General features: G+C 43.2%; 1 non-coding gene across 1 annotated transcript; it reads left to right on the top strand.

Annotated features, from left to right (window-relative positions):
• LOC115898835 lies at positions 1–104 on the top strand. The gene has a single exon (XR_004058500.1). It is a non-coding gene; the product is annotated as a U6 spliceosomal RNA (small nuclear RNA).
• Positions 105–18,648: the final 18,544 nt, after the last annotated feature.

Raw genomic sequence — 18,648 nt, 5'->3', positions numbered from 1 at the left:
ATGCTCACTTGGGCAGCACATATACTAAAATCGGAACCATACAGAGATTAGCATGGCCCCTGCGCGTGAATGACACACAAATTTGTGAAGCGTTCCATATTTTTAGCAATATTGATGGAACTAGAGGCCATTCTCTTAAGTAAAACAACTCAGAAATAGAAAGTTAAATACTGTGTGTCCTCACTTATAAGTGGGAGCTAAATAACATGTACACATGAACATTGAGTGTGGAATAATAAACACTGGAGACTGGGAAAGGTGAGAGGATGGGAGGGAGTAAGGGGTAAGAAATTACTTAATGGGTACAATGTATACTATTTGGGTGATGGTTACACTGAAAACCTAGACTTCACCACTGTGCAATACATCCATGAATCAAAACTACACTTGTGCCCCTTAAATTTATACAAACAAAAAAGAGACTAAGATGGCACTAGTTTTCACACAGTTCCCTTTTCGCAATAATTTTCAGTCACTGACTCTTGCCTCCTCTGGGTTGTCTGCTTTTCCAAACACATTGGACAGTGTTGACAAGCTCCTTCGTGAGCTGGGCTCTAGTGGGCCAGTGGTCCTCTTGTCCTGTCAGGCCAGTAGCTGAGCCCATGGCAGAGAGAGCCTGAGGAGAGTGGCCGATGGGTGTCTCTGTTCCTGCAGAGGTCCAGGACATCTGCCGGAGCAGTCCTAGGATTCAGATGCTTGCTGAGCAGCCACATCACACTCTTTAGTGCATGATAATTCCATGTTCTGGCTAAATGCAACCGTGATAGGTTTTTTCAAGAATGGCTGCCCAGTCAGGTCTCTTCCATCCCATATTTGCACAATTGGTTTTTTAAATATGTTCCAAGGGCTTTTGATTTCCCTTGTCTATGGATTGAGTCAGATGCCATACACTGTGTGTGTGTGTGTGTGTGTGTGTGTGTGTGTGTGTGTGTGTATGTGTACTGGGGTGGAGAAATATTTTTTTCTTGCCAAGGCCACACCATTTTTGGAAGTCCTCTTTTGGAATTGCTGTTGAGCTAGTTTATGTGCCATACGAGAAAATCAGCCTCATTTCTTTATAGTCACACCTTGTTTGGAACCAAAAATAATATTATCCAGTTTGATCACCCACCTCATTCACCACACTTGCTGCCAAGTAGCTTTTAGCTGTTTCCAAAAATCAAATCTGCCTTCAAGAAACAAAGCCCCTTCCCTCCGTCACCCCAGGAAGATTCCAATAAATGTGCTATGGGCTACGGAGGTTTCTCTTTCTTTCCAAAGAAAAGTTCCAGAAAATTTGAGGACACTGTCCCTGGTGCAATGATTCCCTTCTAAGGGGACCTTTTGGAAAGTCACAGTACTAGTTTGGATGTAGAAGGTCTTCTAGGTTTGCCAAGGAACCAACCAAATAAGCTCATAGCTTTTTATTCACTTTTATATATTTAGAAATTAATGTATTATGTTTGAAGGATTCACATTTAAAAAACAGAAAAATAAAGCATAGGGCTGGGCACAGTGGCTCACGCCTGTAATCCCAGCACTTTCGGAAGACAAGGGAAGCAGATCACTTGAGGTCAGGAGTTTGAGACCAGCCTGGCCAACATGGCAAAACCCGTCTCTACTAAAAATACAAACATTAGCTGGGCGTGGTAGCATGCGACTATAATTCCAGCATTTTGGGAGGCCGAGGCAGGCAGATCACCTGAGGCCAGGAGTTCTAGACCAGCCTGGGCAACATGGTGAAAACCCCATCTCTACTAAAACTACAAAAATTAGCTGGACATGGAGGTGCACACCTGTAATCCCAGCTACTCGGGAGGCTGAGGCAGGAGAATCGCTTGAACCCAGAAAGTGGAGGTTGCAGTGAGCCAAGATCATGCCACTGCACTCCAGCCTGGGCAACAGAGCGAGACTCCGTCTCAAGAAACAAATAAACAAAGACTAAGGGAGAAGAGTGTTTTAGGCAGACCAATATGACACAGGTCCATAGTGGGCCATGCACAAGGCAGCTGACTTTTGGAATACTTGCCGTGGTGAAGCACTGCAGGATACCAGGTACCTCCCTGGGAGAGGGGAGAAGTACAACGTGAGGATGCACACCATGGAGTATCATGCAGCAGTGAAAAGCAAGGGACCATATGTACCCCCAGCAGCATGGATGGATCTTGAAATCCTAGTATGGGTAAAAAAGAAAAAAAGGCAAGAATGGGCTATATAGCATCTCACCACTTGAATTAATTAAAATATGTGCATAGGCCGGGCGCTCTGGCTCACACCTGTAATCCCAGCACTTTGGGAGGCTGAAGCAGGTGGATCACCTGAGGTCAGGAGTTCGAGACCAGCCTGGCCAACATAGTGAAACCCCGTATCTACTAAAAATACAAAAATTAGCCTGGCGTGGTGGAGGGTGCCTGTATTCTCAGCTACTCAGGAGGCTGAGGCAGGAGAATCACTTGAACCCAGGAGGAGGAGGTTGCAGTGAGCTGAGATCGCACCACCAAACTCCAACCTGGGCAACAGATTGAGACTGTCTCATATATATATATATATATATATATATATATATATATATATATATATATATATATGACAATACATATTTTACAAAAATATAGCCATACTAAAAGGTCTACATTTACAGCATTAGAATGGGTACCTTTGCAGGGAGGGAAATGGCAGTGAGCTTTGGGAATAAAATAGAATAAATGAATGAACAAAACAAATCAAGAGAAGGGCCTTATCTGGACCAACTATGGTGCCTACCATGAACCAAGCAGTAGCTTTCATTCAATCCTTTGCACCCGAGGTCACAAACAAAACCAAAAGCAAAGAAGAAAGGGAAAGGGGAAAGTCAGGGGTAGGAAGGGAGGAGAAGGCATAGGATTCCAGGAGAAACATCTTGCCTGCAGAGCCTGGTACATAGTATGCGTTCAATAGATATTTGAGGGGATGAACATTGAGGGAATGAACAAACAAGCATTCAAAATGTTCTACCTCAGGCCATTTGAAACTACTGGCTTAACAAATGTACCTTCAATTATGTGACATACTTGCCACCTAGTTATACACTGACCTTAGAGTTTGAGAGGTGATTCGACTTAGAATTCTAGAGCGAGCCATCACTCAACTGCAGCTTCAGTTTAGAATGACATATTTAAGAACTACTTTGGATATGATGTTACAGCTTTCTTTTTGGGTAAAAGTCCCCGGTTGTCAGCACTATTAGGCAATGGGATTGTTACATTTATTTTGCTTTGTTAGAGTCTTCAACTCACAAAGATAGATTAGCAACCCCAACCCCCTCATTTTACATATGTAGAAATTCAGGCTCAGAGAGGTTAAGAGATTTGTTTAAGGTCACACAGCACAATGAGTGCAAGTCAGGACTGAGCCAACCAGAGCCTTTTCAATCACATTGCACACACCTTGTCACTTGGAAGGATTAACAAATGGGTTATATTGGTGAATGACAGTAAAGGCTGTTTTCTGAAATCTGTGCCCTTGCAGATGGAGTTAGTTATACTGATCTTCATTTTGATCTTAGTGGCAGTGAAAAAAAAAATCCCTTATCTAACCAAACACACTGCTTTCAAAATTAATATGTTCAAGCCAGGGCCTGTTTTGAGACGTTTAATGTTGCCCCTACAAATTAGAACCTGGGGTGCAGGAATTTCATCATCCTCACGAAGACTTCCTGTCACAACAGAGGCATTGTTCTCCCCACTCATACTGTTTGGTTTCATGCCTTTTCTGTAAGATGTTAGGTATTTATTTTGTTTTGTTGGTGCTTTTGTAATCAGTCTAGACATAGACCTACACTGAGCCATCCAGGAGGCAGATAAAACTCCCACAGTGGAATTAGGTAACCCCTTCTGTGCTGTTCTCTTAGGGAAGGCTGAGAGACTGCTCCTCCCCACCCAGCCCCCACACCTAAATGTTCGTGAACACGACCACAGAATAGACTGAATTCACTAATTGAGGAGGTAGGAAATGTTCTGTCTCTGAAAATACTCTCCGTCCCACAATAATCTTTGTTTGGTACTTGGGATGAATTTGTTGCCCACATTTTTGTCTTAGCCAGGGCACTAAATGCAGCCTATTTGGAAATGAAAAGGAGCTTTTTGCATGGATCCTAGAGACTGCTTGCTTACAGGTTTCCACAATCAAGAACCTGTAGATTTTCCTTTATTCTGAACGAGCAAAGGCATAGCAAGAGAAAAAGTATGAGGAGAGAGCAGGGCATGGATTTCTTGGATTTAATTGCAGTTCACTTTCTGTGCTATCTTGATGCAAATGTTTTGGTTTTTTAGAGACAGGATCTCACTCTGTTGCCCTGGCTGGAGTGCAGTGGTACGATCACAACTCACTGCAGCTTTGACTTCCCAGGCTCAGGGATCCTCCCACCTCAGCCTCCCAAGCAGCTGGAACTTGGGCACATGCCGCCACACCCGGCTAATTTTTTATTTTTTGTAGAGATGGGGTTTCATTATGTTGCCCAGGCTGGTCTCAAACTCCTGGCCTCAAGCAATCCTCCTGCCTTGGCCTCCCAAAGTGCTGAAATTACAGGCGTGAGCCACCATGCCCAGCCTGTTTTGAATTTGAATTTTTATTTATCACAGAATAAATAGAAGCATGACTTGTGTTTCACAATTACCGTGGCTAATTACATTTACTTTTACCATTACAATACATTGCCAATAGTAACCATGTTTTGCTCTTCTGGAAAATCTGAAGAGGTGTGTCCCGTCCTCAGAGCTTCCCAGACACCATCCATAACTGTGACAGGAGAAGCTTCTAGAAGATAGGGAATTCCAAATAAGCGTGTCTGCCTTAGGCTTGCAGTCAATGGGACCATTTAGCCTGGCATCTCCCACAGTACTCAGCTCCGCCTCTTACACTTGGTCACACCACAGAAGATGTTTATGGAAGGAACGTCAATTTGAGTGTCCAAAGCCCTGGCAGATGGGGTGGAAACCACTCATTTTCTCTCAACCAGGACCAGAGACCTTCACATTTATACAGCAACGAGGCCACTAAGCACTGGCCAAATGTGAAATGTAATCGTATCCCTCAACTCTGACCTGCTTCAGTTGCTACTGATGGAGCATTCATTAGTAACCTAGGGCTCATTTCACTTAGAATGATATCATATTGTTTTCTGCCATGTTACCAACGAGAAAGCTTTATTCTCTCCCAATTTTCTAAAACTTGTTTACGGCTACAGTTGCAAAAACCCAACAGGGCAAAAATATTGTCTAGGAACTATGGCAAAAATTGAGCTGTTTTCAAGTGGCCACATACTGTCTAAACTTCCGAATCAATTTCCTCCTTAACTTTCTATTTAGAGCAATCAAAGTCCTAAATCATTCAAGAAAGATTCGATGTTTTCCCAGTGTGTGTGTTTTGTTTTTGTTCTTGTTTGTTTGTTTGTTTGTTTGAGACAGGGTCTCACTGTCACCCAGGCTGGAGTGCAGTGATGCGATCATGGCTCACTGCAGCCTCGACCTCCTGTGCTTAAGTGAACCTCCCACCTCAGCCTCCTAAGTAGCTGGGACTACAGGCACATGCCACTACACCCACCTCCAGTATGTTTTTGTTCTGCGTATTTTACCATACTTGAATTCTATGAAAATCAATAAACAATGTATGTATATATAAAAAAGAAAACAGCATCGGCCAGGCACAGTGGTTCATGCCTGTAAGCCCAGCACTTTGGGAGGCCAAGGTGGGAGGATGACTTGAGCCCCAAAGGTCAAGGCTGCAGTGAGCCATGTTCACGCCACTGCACTCTAGCATGGGTAACAAAGCGAGATCTTGTCTCAAAAGAAAAAAAGAAAAAGAAAAGAAAACAGTATATTTAGTTTGCCAAATCTGTTGGATTATAAAAAGTTTACTACATTACCATTATTTCAGTCAAGAAGCCTGTAGTTAGTGGTCGTCTTTCTAATATCATGAATATTTCAAACACAGCTTAGGGCTCCCAACAAATTAGAATCTATCCCAAACTGAGTGCCACAAATGCTCCTTTTCAAGGATAAGTTTACCATCTCCTTAGTTCTTTAAGTTCCTTTTAAACTTCGAAATTTTCTGTTGCATCAAAGGGTTAGTTCTAATGTTGATGGTCTCATTTCCTATGATTTCAGACTCTCATTTAGGCCTATAGCAGTTGATAACATGAAATCTATGGTTCCTCAGCGTGGCTCCCCTATGTGAGTTTTGGTAAAACTCTAGAAAACTGGGGAAGTTTTTGTCAACATTCTCTCACCAGCATCGGGTCAGCCCCAGTATCACTAAGAACACTATCAATTACATTAAGTCCTGTACTGCCTGCTCCCGGCTGGTTCTAAGGCTCACACAGGGAAATGAATAGGAAGGTTTTTTTGTTTCATTTTGTTTTTGTTTATTTGTTTGTTTTTTTGAGACAAGGTCTCACTCTGTCACCCAGGCTGGAGTACAGTGGAACGATCTCAGCTCACAGCAACCTCCACCTCCTGGGTTAAAGCAATTCTCATGCCTTAGCCTCCAGAATAACTGGGATTACAGGCACACACCACCATGCCCAGCTAATTTTTTTGTATTTTTAGTAGACGTGGTTTTGCCATGTTGAACAGGCTGGTCTCAAACTCCTGGCACCAAATGATCCGCCCACCTCAGCCTCCCAAAGTGCTGGGATTACAGGTATGAGCCACTGTGACTGGCTAATTTTTGTATTTTTAGTAGAGACAGGGTTGCCCATGTTGGTCAGGCTGGTCTCGAACTCCTGACCTCAAGCGATCCACCTACCTTGACCCCTAAAGTGCTGGGATTACATGTGTGAGCCACTGCACCTGGCCTTTTTCTTTAGACAGGGTCTTACTCTGTCACCCAGGCTGGAGTGCAGTGGTGCAATCTCAGCCTCAACCTCCCGGGCTCAAGTAATCATCCCACCTCAGCTTCTTGAGTAGCTGGGACTACAGGCATGCACCACCACACCCAGACTTTTTTTTTTTTTTTTTTTGTAAAGATGGAATCTCCCTATGTTACCCATGCTGGTCTCGAACTCCTGGCCTCAAGCAATCCATCCTCTTTGGCCTCCCAGAATGCTGGGGTTACAGGTATGAGGTACCTTGCCCAGGCCAGAAACTTGCTATTAATCTGTCTTACCTCGTCCACCGATTATTAATAATTTTTCTTGAAATGGCATTTTTAAAGCTTCACCAGTGGTCTGATTTTGCCTAACAATGCAGTGGGACTCCAGTCCCCCATCTTTTGTATTTTGGGGCTTAAGGGTCTATCTCAGATATCTTCCAACATCTCTCTTATTGGTCATTGTTGCTTCATCCTTTATCTAGGGCAGGAGGTAAGGCCCCATGGGATGGCCATCCATTACAGGTCATCCCCAGGAGATATTGAAATCCCACTGAAGTCACCACTCAACTGTTAGGCAGAATCTAGGTCTGCAATGAGTGTGCTCATAGCAAAGCCATCAGTGATTTAGAAATGAGTATCGCTTACAGCTTAGTGGGACACTGGGAGCAGAACGAGTGTCTAACAGGAGATCAGGTTCTATATAGCCACACTATGAGGAAGGCTTAGGCCTCCCAAGAGTTGACTAGAACAGCTGAAGCCTGTGCTGTGAGCCGGCCACAGACTTAAGGAAAAAGGTCTTCATGTTCTCCAAGAGCTTGCCAGGCCCATCCACTCAATTAATCCTGACAAGATCTTCAGTTACAGAATGACTTTCTCCAGCAGTGAGGCAGGAAGCCTGCCCGCTCACGTACCCACATCCAACACCCGCTCCCAGTAAAAGCTTGCTGCTTACATAGAGAAGTTTTGCAGTGATTTCTTTCTCCTTGCGCCTGGGCTTGGCTGTGTTGATCCATGACTCCCCCGCCTAGTCTGTGAGCCACAGGCATTGCCCCTGTTGCTTGAGAAAATACCTTCCACCCTGGTGTGTGCTCTGAAGCAAAGTGAGTCACAGGCCTTCTCACACGATCTGGCCTGGATGCTTCCAGAAGTTCATATTCCCAAATGAGATGGAAGCCAGCAAGCACATGGGGCTCGGTTTTCTGAGATTCCCATTTTGCTTTTGGCCTTAAGTCCTGAACTGCAAGTCAGAGCAGCTGAACCCAACTTCCTCAGTTGCTGAGTGTCTCAGAGGTGCCATCCGTAATGTTACTGTGAGTCCACATGAAACCGTAGGCTTCAGAGAAGGCAGCCAGCCAGGACTGGTTTCAAGTGCCTTCCACATTCTTCCTCTTGAAGAGTTCCCCGGAAGCTGCAGAGCTTAGTGTTTCTTATCCAAAAATCTTCTGGCATTTTTTATTTGTAATAATTCCAAACCCACTCAACATTCTTATAACAACTGAGATTGGGGAGAGAGAGTGGGGGAAAAGGATCGGTTACACGAATAAGGGCAAACTCACTCCTAGGTGCTGATTTTCAAGGGGAAGTGAATTTGATGGCCCTTGTTTGAGTTCTCAGGGAGTGTTGATTTCTTGCCTAAAATCTTCAGTTTTTCTTTCCTTTTTTTTTTTTTTTTGAGACAGGGTCTCACTCTGTCACCCAGGCTGCAGTGCAGCAGCACGATCATGGCTTACTGCAGCCTTGACTACCCAGGCTCATGTGATCCTCCCACCTTAGCCTCCCGAGTAGCTGGAACTATAGGTGTGTGCCACCATGCCCAGCTAATTTTTTGTGTTTTTTTGTAGACACAGGGGTCTCGCCATGTTGCCCAGGGTGGATTCAAGTGATTCACCCGCCTTGGACTCCCTAAGTGCTGGTATTACAGGTGTGAGCCACCACAACTGGCTGCTTTTCTATTGTTAATCAGGGTGGCTGATTTGGATGATGGGGAGGTATAGGATTTGGGGTTGCCAGGGGCAGGGTAAGATGGTGCCAGGGTAAGGGGCAGGGTAAGTGCTGTGTTCCAGCAGGAGACTGGGAAGGGCCTGGCAGCAGCTAAACTTATGCCTTTCAAACAAGGGCACCGCAGAGCTCCCTGCTGCAGCCAGCACAAGGCCCAGAGGTGGGCTTCCACATTCTCCACATGTCCTACTCTCTGTGCTGCAACCAGGAAGAGACAGAAATCACACAGGGGCAGAGCAGGCAGGCAGACCCTTGAGGTCAACTAGCCTAGCGCCTCAGCTAGCAGATGATGCAAGTAAGGCCCCAAGGTAAATGAGGGACATTGGGATGGTTCTAGAGCCTGGTGCCTCCTGTTTCCAACCCAAGGCTCTCTTGGTTTCCAGCTCCTGAGTGGGATGAGAAATAAGACAGCATCTGCCAGGCCAGAATCTAGAACTTTCTCCACCTCAGAGTCCCTGGGTTCTTATCACTAACTTCCGTCACCAGTGTTTGCAACAAGAATCAGACCAATAATACTAGGTAGAATCGAAATTGCCTGGGCACCAGGTGCTAGAGCAGTTGCTGGTGAGCCTGTTAGAATAGGCATTTCCTATGAGTCCTACGAGACATGAATTTTCCTTACAGAAACACATGGAGAGTTACTTCAAGGGTGATGTAGAAGAAAAAACGCATTTGCACAAGGACCATGGTCATTTTCTTCTGCAGTAACTTACACACAGGCCTCTCCCCTGGGGGCTTAGCAATGCAGTTATCCAGAGATCTGCCTCTCACAAATCTGTTCAGCCCTTCATTATAAGGAGGCAGAATTCAGCCACCAATTCCAGAAACCATTTTCTAAGAATAACAGCATATCTGGCCTAATATATTATTCTTTTCACTTTTCCTCCTTATGTTACTTGCTGGTAACATAAGGAGGCTGGGCATTGCCTTTTATCCATACCTATTACTTAGGCCTGGCCAAGCCCCTTCTCTGGAAGTCTCAGCTCTAGCAGAAGTTCACACACTTAGTTCTTAGAACCAGGGAGAAAGGTTGACAATGTCAGGGAAGTATGAATGAGGAGAAACTCACACGCTCCCTACAGTAGGAATGCAAACTATAACTTCAGCAATACCAAGGGGTGGGATCACAAAGACTTGGTCTAACCTGGGCCTCAGTACACCTTCTCCCAAGGCCCTGGTGGCTCCTCAAGTATAGAGAACCATATCTGAGAGATTATAGAGAGAAATCTTGTGATTATTTCACTCAAGTATATACTGACAAGGTGGGCAGATCACCTGAGGTCAGGAGTTCGATACCAATCTGGCCAACATGGTAAAAACCCTGTCTCCACTAAAAATAAAAAATAATAAATAAATAAATAAATAAGCCGAGCATACTGGCGCATGCCTGTAATCCCAGCTACTTGGGAGGCTGAGGCAGGCCTGCACACCAGCTTGGGTGACAGAGCGAGACTCTGTCTCAAAAAAAAGTGTATACATTGAGTTTTTATCTTTATGGACCTCTTTCCGTGTTTTTATTTAGTTGATACCAAGTGATTCAATATTGTATATAGCACTGAAAATTTGCAAGAAAATCTCTTCCTTAGTCAAAACCTCCATTTTAATTTCCTCCAAATCAGTTCTTAAACTTTTTTTTTTTTTTTTTTTTTTTTGGTTGAGAGATAGAGACTTCTTTGAGAATCAGATGAAAGCTTAGGTCTCTCTAGAAAAAAATGCACACATACACTGTGGCCAGCAGCCTCTACGATGGCTTGCAATGGTCCCTTGGCATTCACATCCTCGTGTAATCCCTTCTCCTTAAATGTAGATTGTACCTAGTGACTTGTTTCTAATGAATGGGATGCAGCAAAAGTAATGAGATTGGTTTACAAAAAGACTCTGGCTTCTTTATGTGTGTTTTCCCACAGCTGAAAGAAAGAAAGAAAGAAAGAAAGAAAGAAAGAAAGAAAGAAAGAAAGAAAGAAAGAAAGAAAGAAAGAAAGAAAGAAAGAAAGAAAGAAAGAAAGAAAGAAAGAAGAGAAAGAAAAAAAAGACTGACTGGGCACAATGGCTCACACATGTAATTCCAGCACTTTGGAAGGCCAAGGTGGGTGGCATGGATTGATTGAGCCCAGGAGTTTGACACCAGCCTGGGCAACATGGGGAAACCCCATCTCTACAAAAAATTAAAAAATTAGCTGGGCGTGGTGGCACACATCTGTAGTCCCAGCTACTTGGGAGGCTGAAGCAGAAGAATGGCTTGAACCCGGGAGGCAGAGGTTGCAGTGAGCCGAGATCGTACCACTGTACTCCAGCCTGGGCAACAGAGGGAGACTCCATTTCAAATAAAAAAATAAATAAATAAAAATAAAATAAAAGACTGGCTTCCATCTTGGTCACCCTCCCTGCTCTCTTGCTCACTCATTGTTGAGTGTCGTTAGTTGCCATGTTGTGTGCTGCACTGTGGAGAAGCCCACATAGCAAAAAACGAATGTCTTTGTCTATTAGCTAGCAAGAAACTGAAACTTGCCAATAGCCATGTGAGTGAGTGTAAAGGCAGAACCACCTTCAATCAAGCCCTGAGATAAATGCAACCCTACCAACTCTTGATTGCAACCAGTGAGACACCCTGACCTGAGGCACCTGTTAAGTGACACCTGCATTCCTGACCCACAGATCCGTGTGATAATAAATATTTTTAAGCTGCTACATTTTGGGGGTAATTTGTTACACAGCAATAGATACCTTACACACACACACACACACACACACACACACACACACACAAATATTTGCCAAATGTTCACTGGATTCCAGGACACCCTAAATCTTATACCATTGCCCTTCTAGGTTGACTCCATGTTAAGAATCCCTAGACCATTGATGACCAACAAAAATACAATACAAACCACATAGATATGTTGAATATTCTAGTAGTCACTTAGAAAAAACAAAACCAGGCACACTCCTGTAATTCCAACATTTGGGAGACCAAAGCAAGAGGATCACTTGAGTCCAGGAGTTCAAGACTAGTTTGGGCAACATAATGAAACCCTCTCTCTACAAAAAAAAAAAAAAAAAAAAAAAAAAAAAAAAATAGCCAGGCATTATGGCACATGCCTGTGAGTCTCAGCTACTCAGGAGGCTGAGGTGGGAGGATCACTTGAGCCCAGAAGGTTGAGGCTGCAGTGAGCTATGATCATGCCACTGTACTCCATCCAGTCTGGGCAACAGAGAAAGACTTTGTCTCAAAAAAAAAGTAAAAGCAAAAAGAAATAGGTAAAATAATTTTTAAATACATTTTATTTAAACCAGTATATCTAAAATATTATCATTTCAACATATGGTTAAAATTATTGAGATATTTTGCATTTATATTTTTGTGTCAAATCTTTGAAATCCAGTGTGTCTTTTTTTTTTTTTTTTTTTTTTGAGACGGAGTTTCATTCTTGTTGCCCAGGGTGGAGTGCAATGGCATGGCATGATCTTGGCTCACTGCAACCTCTGCCTCCCAAGTTCAAACAATTCTCCTGCCTCAGCCTCCTGAGTAGCTGGGATTGCAGGTATGTGCCACCAAGCCCGGCTAATTTTGTATATTTAATAGAGACGGAGTTTCTGCATGTTGGTCAGGCTGGTCTCGAACTCCTAACCTCAGGTGATCCACCCACCTCGGCCTCCCAAAGTGCTGGGATTACAGGTGTGAATCACTGCGCCCGGCCTGAAATCAGGTGTGTCTTTCAATGCATAATGTCAGTTTGGACTAGCCACATTTCAAGTGCTCAGTAGTCATATATGGCCAGTAGCCTCTGTACGGAACAGTGCAATCCAGGAGTAATGTGGAATTAAAGTAATGGACAAGTAATTGCCTTCTCTGGCTATTATAGCACCTGCTGCCTTAGATACCTGGCATTGATGGGGAAGTTAGCAGAGCCTGTTGCTTTTAAAAAAGCTTGAAGGGGGCCGGGCACAGTGGTTTGTGCCTGTAATCCCAGCACTTTGGGAGGCCAAGGCGGGTGGATTACCTGAGGTAGGGTGTTCGAGACCAGCCTGGCCAACCTGGGGAAACCCCGTCTCTACTAAAAATACAAATATCAGCCGGGCATGGTCGCGGGCACCTGTAATCCCAGCTACTTGGGCACCTGAGTAACGAGAATCACTTGAACCCAGCAGGCAGACGTTGTAGTGAGCCGCGATTGTGCCACTGCACTCCTACCTGGGCAACAAGAGCGAGACTCCATCTCAAAAAAAAAAAAAAAGCTTGAAGGGGTAAAGATGGTAATGCTCTCCAAATTTATCTGCAGATTCAACACAACTTCTATCAAAATCCCAGCTGGTTTCCTTTGTAGAAATTGACAAACTGATCCTAAAATTCATATGGTAATGCAAAAGACACATAATAGCTCAAACAATATTGAAAGAAGAACAAAGTTGGAGGAATCACATTTTCCCATTTCAAAGCTTAACTACAAAGCAAGAGTAATCAAGATAAAGATAGCATAGTATTGACATTGCATTGACGTATAGATCAGTCAAACAGAACTGAGAGTCCGGAAATGAACCCCTACTCCTTGAGTCAGTTGATTTTTTGTACAAGACAGCCAAGATCATTCAATGGGGAAAGAATAGTCCCTTCAACAAATGATGCTGACACATCTGGATATCTACCTGCAAAAGAAAATTGTACCCCTACCTCACACCACACACAAAAAATTAACTCAAAATTGGTCAAAGACTTAAATGTGAGAGATAAAACTATAACATCCTTAGAAAAAAACATAAGGGTGAATTTTTATGACATTGGATTTGGCAATGGGTACTTAGATATAACACCAAAAGTACAAGCAATTATAACAAAAATATAGATAAATTAGACATCACCAAAATTAAAGAGTTTGTGCTTCAAAGAATACCAGCAAGATAATGAAAAGATAAATCACAGAATGCAAAAATATATTTTAAAATCATATGTCCGATAAGAAACATGTATCTGGAATATATAAATAATTCTTACAATGTGATAATGAAAAGAGAAATAAACCAACTATAATGGGTTAAGGATCTGAATAGTCATTTACCAAAGAATGAATATATATTCATTCATATATATATACACACACACACACATACCCAATAAGCACATAAAAAGATGCTCAACACCACCATTAGCCATTAGGGAAACACAAATCAAAATCACAATGAGACACCACTTCACCCTCACTCAAATTGCTATAATAAAAATATTGGAAAATACATGATCATGAGGGTGTAAAGAAATTGGAACTCTCCTACATTGCTGCTGGGAACCTAAAATTGTGCAGCTGCTTTGGAAAACAATCTGGCTGTTCTCAAAATGTTAAACATAGAGATATCATTTGACCCAACAGTTCAACTCCTAGGTATATACTCAAAAAAATTGAAAGCAGAGACTTGACTAGATACTTGTCCATCAGTGTTTGTTACAGCATTATTCATAATAGCTGAAAGGCAGAAACAACCCAAGTGTCCATCAACAGATGAATAAACAAATTATAGTATATCCATACAATGAAATATTATTTAGTCATAAACAGGAAGTTTGGATATATGCTACAACACTGATGGACATTGAAAACACAATGCTAAGTGAAAGAGAAGATTTTGAATGTTCACAACACAAAGAAATAATAAATATTTAAGATGATGGATGTGCTAATTACCATGATTTGCTAATTACACATTGTACACACATATCGAAACATCACTCTGTATACCATTAAATATGTACAATTATTACATATCAACTAAAAATAGGAGGGGAAAAACTCAATAATTAAAAAACCCATTTTGCAAATGAAGGAAGCCAAACATGAAAGGTCAAATATTCTGTGATTCCATTTTTATGAAATATCTTGAGTAGGCAAATTCATAGAGACAGAAAGTGGATTAGAGGTTACCAGGGGCTCCAGGGAGGGGAGAACAGGGAGCTATTTCTAAATGGGTTAAAGAGTTTCTATTTCAGATGATGAAATAGTTTTGGAAACAGATAGTGGTGATGGTTGCACAACATTGTGTAATTAATGACACTAAATTTTGCATTTAGAAAGTGGTTAAAATGGCAAGTTTTATATTATATGTATTTTCATACAATGTTTTTAAAATTAATAATGGAATATACTCCCAAACCACTGAATTGTACACTTTCAATGGGTGAATTGTATGATACATGAACTATATCTAAGTAAAGCAGTTTAACAAAACCAATTAAATACCTAAAAAAAGAAAAAAAAATCTTGTACACGAGTGTCCATTAAATTATACATAAAAGCCAAAAAGTACACTCCAGCCTGGGTAACACAGTGAGACTCCGTCTCAAAACAAAAACAAAAACAAAACAAAACACAACTATTCGGCCCAAATAAAACATTTGCATGATTATTCCACCTGAGGAACCACCAGTCTGCAAATCTGAACTAGGTGTTGTCTGATGTTCATTCTGTCTTTCACATCCCCTGAACCTCCATACTACAGACCTGACCCTGTCTGCCTCAGTGAGTGCAGGGTTCAAACTGATGTTCTGGGTGGCCTCTGCATTGTTCTTGTGGGAAAGCAGAACACAGGGGGCAGTTTCTGTAGGCCTGGGCTCCTAATCTGCAAAGGCAGCTTCTAAATGTGGGACGCAGTTTTCCTTCCCAAAGTGGGCGTTACTTTTCCTCCTGTTCTGCCTGGGCAAATTGGGTGGTTGGGTAAATATGTGGGTGAGCTGCCAGCCGCCACATGTATGGCAAGTGGCGTCGGTAACTTCAAGTTTTCAAAATAAGAAAGAGGCCTTCGTTCAATCTCTTACCAAGCCCCACCCAACACAGTAAGATGCCATTCTGAAATAACTCCTCTTCTTCATTTATCCAGAAACAAGGCCAGAGCCAAGAATGTGTAAAAGCAGCTCTCTGAATTGTTAGGTTTGCATCTTGGATGTTATCATGAGTTTTGCAGTTTAGCCAAGGAATAGGTGCTATCTTGTCCGTCTGCTGGTTTGGAAATGATAACAGATTAAATGTGATATTAATGTTTGGCTTTTGAAAACATACATTCATGGCTATAAGGGAGCCAAAATTAAAGAAAAAATCATTTTGCAAAACACTTCCCCAGTGCACTATAGTGGTCACTGTACGCACTATAAAGTAAAAAAAAAAAAAAAAAAAAAAAAAAAATGGAAAAGTGTTTCCACAGAATGTTTGATACTGATCCCATCATTTTTGCTACAAAGAGAGAAACCTTTTGGTAAAAACTACAGAGTTGGCAGTCCCAGGAAATCCTGAATTTTCATTCCCAAAGTCTTGCCTCTCTCACTGGAGGCAAGACCCCAAGGTCAGTCCATTGTGACTGACCTTGGGGAAGCTGAGTTAGAGATTTGGGCTTGCTTGGGAACAGGGGCCGTGGGTGTGAGTATTAGAAGGAATGGGCAGTGGGAATACTTAGGGGGCAGAAAGGAACCCTTGAGCAGGTCTGTCGGTGGCATGAATAGTCAGTACCTCACAAGGTCAAAGGTAAAATGGAGGTGTGGGGTGAGCGCTTCCATCCACTCAGGGTGGAAGTGAACTCTTCGCTGCTGTCCCTCTACACATAAACAGACTTATCAAGCCTGTTCCCAAGAGGCTGATTCTCCTTAGGGTTCTTTAGTGAGGACAATGGAAGCACATACCAGAAACAAACACCCACCCAGCCATGGGCGTTGCCTCTTCCCCAAACCCTACATATCCTCATCACCACCTGCTTACAGAATTGTCCTGAACAAACGTGTTGGTCTTCACTCATGACCTTCACAGCCCTCGGCTCCCCATTTAGTGCTGCACCCCAACTCCTCACCCAGGTTTTGACAACCTCTTGGGGGTACATGCTCCTCTGACAGCACTGGCTGACCCCTCACAATGACATCCATTCTTGCCTCAAGGAGGTATACTGTGCTGAAATATGTCCCACTCCAAAAGATATCCACCTCCTAATCCCCAGAACCTGTGACTATCACCTTATATTGAACTAGGAACTTTGCAGAGGTGATTAAATTAAGGCTCTTGCAATGAGAAGATTATCCTGTATGATCTGGGTAGACCCTCAATGCAATTACAAGTGTCGCTATAAAAGGAAGATTTGACACAGACAGAAGAGAAGGCAATGTGACCATAGAGGCAGACACTGGAGTGACATGACCACAAGTCAAGGCATGCTGGCAACCACCAGAGCTGGAAGAGGCAAGGAAGGGATGTGTACCTAGAGCTTCCAGAGGGAGGACAGCCCTCCCAACACATTGATTTTGGATCAGTAATACTGATTTTGGATTTCTGGCCTCCAGCACTATAAGACAATACATTCCAGTGGTTTTAAAGCCACAAAATTTGTAGTAATTTGTTACAGCAGCCACAGGAAACTAACACAAGGGGGATGCTCCTCAACTTCACGCAAGGCCCCTCCTTAGTGGGGGACTTCACCTGGCCCCTAAGGTAAAGTTTATTCTCTTTGTGACAAACCAAAGAGGGGAGACCAATAGGGCCAACACAGGCTTTGCTTCCCTGGATGAGACTTTGGGGCCCAGGAATCCTGGGGAGTCCCAGAGATGAAAGTGGATTACTTAATCTCAAGTCACAGAAATTCCAAACTTACAGAGAAATACCAAAGTGATGAAATGCTTTGTGACAGGATTGAGACTTCCCAGCGAACTCACTGGCAACTATGGATGGTGTGAGACTTGGGCCCTGATGCTTTCAAAATCTTCCTGGCAGGTGGTTCAGAAAATGCTAGCCTGAAAGTATTTTTCATAAACTTATTTATTAACTACAAACTCTCCCTCTTGGCCTTGGGTGCAACTTACTATCACCTGGGGAGCTTTAAAAATTCCCCATAAGAAAGCTGCAACCAAGACCAATTAGGTCTGGGGATGGGATTCAGGTACCAGTTTGTTGTTATTGTTGTTGTTGCTCTTGTTGTTGTTGTTGTTTTGGGACAGAGTCTCGTCCTGTTGCCCAGGCTGGAGTGCAGTGGCATCATCTCAACTCACTGCAACCTCAGCCTCACAGGTTCAAGCGATTCTCCCACCTCAACCTCTCAAGTAGCTGGGATTACAGGTGTCTGCTATGACGCCCGGCTAATTTTTGTATTTTTAGTAGAGACTGGGTTTCACCATGTTGGTCAGGCTGGTCTCAAACTCCTGACCTCAAGGGATGTGCCCACCTCAGCCTGCCAAAGTGCTGGGATTACAGGCATGAGCCACTGCGCCCAGTCAAGTATCAGTATTTTTTAAAGCTCTCCGCCTAGATGATTGTAGTGTGCAGCCAAGGTGGAGGACTGCTGCGTAAGTTGTAGCACTCAGCCTGTTCCACCCCCTCATAGAATGCAACCCCGGGAGGTTGGGATAGAGGAAGACAAAGGATAAGGATTCTTCAAAATCTCACTTCCAACCCAGTCCCTGCCTCTAGCAGGAAAGAGGGAAGATGAGGCAAAAAGTAAGTGTGTGTAACAAGAAGCTCTTCTGAGACCCCTCTGAAGACCCCTAGATGAGGATCCAGGAGGACCTGCATATTTGACAGTGTCACTGTCTGGCAGACACTCCAGGACCACCTATTGACAGGCTCAATGGTCCCCTTGGATTAGAAGCAACCATGGGATCCTGGGACTACTTGATTTAAGGCAGCACAGGCCCTAGATCAGACAGGGGCATCCCTGGCCTCAGTTATCCTGATAGAAAACTGTTGTAGGATGTCACCAGGGCAATGACTGACGTCCTCCAGCAGAAAAGGACTAAAGATGACAATTCCTCCTTCCTCCTCCCCTTCCAGAGTTTTCTTCCTAGAATAACTGTGTTGACTATATATA

The sequence above is a fragment of the Rhinopithecus roxellana genome, chromosome 7 (assembly GCF_007565055.1).
Source record: "Rhinopithecus roxellana isolate Shanxi Qingling chromosome 7, ASM756505v1, whole genome shotgun sequence".
Taxonomy (NCBI): Eukaryota; Metazoa; Chordata; class Mammalia; order Primates; family Cercopithecidae; genus Rhinopithecus; species Rhinopithecus roxellana.
Note: the sequence above shows the minus strand (reverse complement) of the source record. Positions and strands in the feature narration are given on the sequence as shown.